The sequence below is a fragment of the Neomonachus schauinslandi genome, chromosome 3, assembly GCF_002201575.2.
Source record: "Neomonachus schauinslandi chromosome 3, ASM220157v2, whole genome shotgun sequence".
NCBI lineage: Eukaryota > Metazoa > Chordata > Mammalia > Carnivora > Phocidae > Neomonachus > Neomonachus schauinslandi.
The window spans coordinates 19,240,694-19,244,040 of NC_058405.1; the positions used below are offsets into that span (position 1 = coordinate 19,240,694).

The 3,347-nt window shown below is 39.1% G+C and overlaps 1 pseudogene; it reads left to right on the forward strand.

Annotated features, from left to right (window-relative positions):
• Positions 1-1,838, forward strand: part of LOC110585873 — a 4,072-nt pseudogene extending 2,234 nt beyond the window's left edge.
• Positions 1,839-3,347: the final 1,509 nt, after the last annotated feature.

Consider the following 3,347-nt stretch of genomic DNA (forward strand, 5'->3'; position numbering starts at 1 on the left):
TGTCCACATTAGCCAAACTATGGAAAGAGCCAAGATGTCCATCAACAAATGAATGGATAAAGAAGATGTGGTGTGTATATATATATATATATATATATATATATATATGTATATATATATATATATATATGTATGTATATATATATATATATATGTATGTATATATATATATATATATATATATATGTATATATATATATACAATGGAATATTAGGCAGCCATCAAAAAAAAAACCCAAAAAATGAAATCTTGCCATTTGCAACAATGTGGAGGGAACTAGAGGGTATTATGCTGAGCAAAATAAGTCAGAGAAAGACACGTATCATATGATTTCATTGATATGAGGAATTCTTTTTTTTTTTTAAAGATTTTATTTATTTATTTGACAGAGAGAGAGATAGTGAGAGAGGGAACACAAGCAGGGGGAGTGGGAGAGGGAGAAGCAGGCCTCCCGCGGAGCAGGGAGCCCGATGCGGGGCTCGATCCCAGGACCCTGGGATCATGACCTGAGCCGAAGGCAGATGCTTAACGACTGAGCCACCCAGGCACCCCAATATGAGGAATTCTTAATATCAGGAAACAAACTCAGGGTTGCTGGAGTGCTGGGGGTGGGAGGGATGGGGTGGCTGGGTGATGGACATTGGGGAGGGTATGTGCTATGGTGAGTGCTGTGAATTGTGTAAGACTGATGAATCACAGACCTATACCTCTGAAACAAATAATACATTATATGTTAAAAAAAAGAAAAAGTACTTGCTAGTCTGAACTCTTAATCTTTGCTTTATTTACCTACTTATAGTACTCCAGCAAAGTAGCTTCAGTGTTAACTACATCAACATTATCTGCTTTACCATAGATACATACCCCAATTTCCTAAGGGTTAAAGAATATGTACAACAGAAGCTGAAAATCCATTGGACTTGATATGGGGCAGAATTAAAAAAATTAAACAGACTGGGAAGACCTTATTTCCCTTCATGTCTCAGTGAGAATTTCCCTCCCAGATACACATGTTTGATTACCCCATGTTTTGCCTCCCTGCGTATTTTTTTTCTCTTAACTTCTGTTTTCATTATTTTTAAGTAATGTGGTTTTACTGGAAAACACATTGTAAGTAAGTGCTGCTGGTTGTATTACTGATGATTATAGTAACATATAATCTGTCAGAAAAAGGAAAGTTTGAGTTTATTATTTTATGCATCAAAATAACATGAAAAAAGAGAATTGGATGGTCCACTGGTGCGTCCAGAGTGCTACAGCCACATCATTTGGGCATGATCAAGAACTTGCTGTTTGAAAGCATAAAGACGTGGCCTTGGCAGGTCCTGAGCAAAGGGGGCAAGGAAAAACTCTCCTATAAGGAAAGGACCTGTGAAGGAGGAAGGTTTGCCACAGGGAAAGTGACAGATCAGCCTGTGGGTGAGGCTCTAAGGGAAGAAATGCCCAAAGTCGTGAAGTATGTGGGAGGCACCAGTGACAAGGGAATCTGCATGGGGATGACAGTTCCTATTTCTTTTGCTGTGTTTCCCCAGTGAAGATGGCTCCCTATGGAAGAAATTCAAAGTCTGGTTTCAGATTCCAAACCAGCTCCAGAACCACCTGCCCAGTTCCTACTGATGACAGCATTGAGATGGAGGACAGGGAAAGCATCAATGTCTCTTCCCTGCAGTTTGGTGATTATGTCAAGGAAGCTTACTATGTAGCTCATGTGGCCCAGCTGCATACCACCTCGGAGGACACAGACACCTGACAGAGTGACTTCTACTTCTACACTGGGTATGGGCCTCCTATGAAGCCCTACGGATGTCACAATGAGGTCTGCCTGGTGAAAGCATGAATGACTCCCTGAGCCAGCACTTCCTGAATACGTGCTTCTGTGTCTACTTCCTCAGGGGAGAAGAAGGGGAACAAAGCTTACAGCTGTATCTCCAGCTTAACCAACTTTCCTTCAAAGCCAGTTCCTGCCAATTTTCTGAAATAAACATACTCCATCTATGCTCCTTTTCTCAAGGGAGTACTGTTTCCATGACATGCTGTCATGCAACAAACCTTGTACCAAGACTAAAATAGTTTTTATTTGTGAAAAGCATTGAGCATTATTTGTAACCACCAAAAGGGATAGGAAGAACAACAAAATCTAGGCCATACAATTGCCTGGAGCTGAATTAGAGACCCTAACATGAAGCTGGGAATCTTGCAGACCTAAATCATCAGTGAAAAGGGTGATGTAAAAGCAAAGAAACAAACAAAAACCACAGAAAGGGTGAAAAAAAAAACAACAACACTCATTTGTCACAGGCTTGGATCTTGTGGAAGAGAAAATATATATACTAAGTTTTTTAGACCACAAGTCACAGTTCACACATTTTGATGCCTGAATACATTTTTTAGGGTTTCTGTCCTCAGATATCCAGAAGCAAATGCAGAATTTTTCTATAGGAATGACGCTCATCTGTGGCCACAAAGAATTCTCAAATTTCCAGATACAAAAAAGTAAATGAAATAGATGAAGGAAAGGGACACCATAAATGAAATTCCCTTTTTGTTTTTTTTTGTTGTTTGTTTTGGCCTTCAAAAATTTCCTTTATACTCTTCAGCTGTGTTTTTAAAAAGTTTTTCTCATGTTTAAGAGGTTTAGTTTTTTGTTAAATATTTTGGGTCTTTTAATAAGATCTTACAGTATGAGGAACTTTTGATAGGAAATATTTTAAGCCTACCAAATTACTACTCTTCTTCAAACTGCTCTGATTGCTTTCACCAAGAACTCCATGTTGTTCAATCTAGTAAGTTCAGAGTTTTCATCACTTGAGTTATTTGTTGCCCATAATTGATCATTTCTTCCTTCTTGATGTACTACTCTACCTTTCTTCTAGAATACTCAATTTTATTCCTCACTAACCATTGCTCCTCAGATGCTAATGTTGGACGCTCATTTTCTCAACACTAATGCATAAGAAAACTCAGAGGTTCTGTACCCTGTCTTATTCTCTGTTCTCTCTTTCTTCGGGACTAATCTCATGCCCTCCCAAGCTCACATACCATCTATGCACTCACTGATGGTTCCTGATGTGTGTCTCCAACCTCAACTTTACCTTGAATTAAAGATGTGTGTAACAGTTGGCCACTGGAAATCTTGAACAAAAGTCCTGATCCTATTCCTCACCAGTTCCTCCTGCTGTATTCTGACACCTTTCAGTAAAGGATGCATTCAGTGAAGGACACCTTCATTTCTTTGGATGCTCAGGCCAAATAACTGTTACTTATGCAATCCAGTTTTGTACCCCATTCCTGTAAGATGCTCAAGTTTTTCAGCTGCTAAAATCTTAGTTTCCATACCACACCCAGC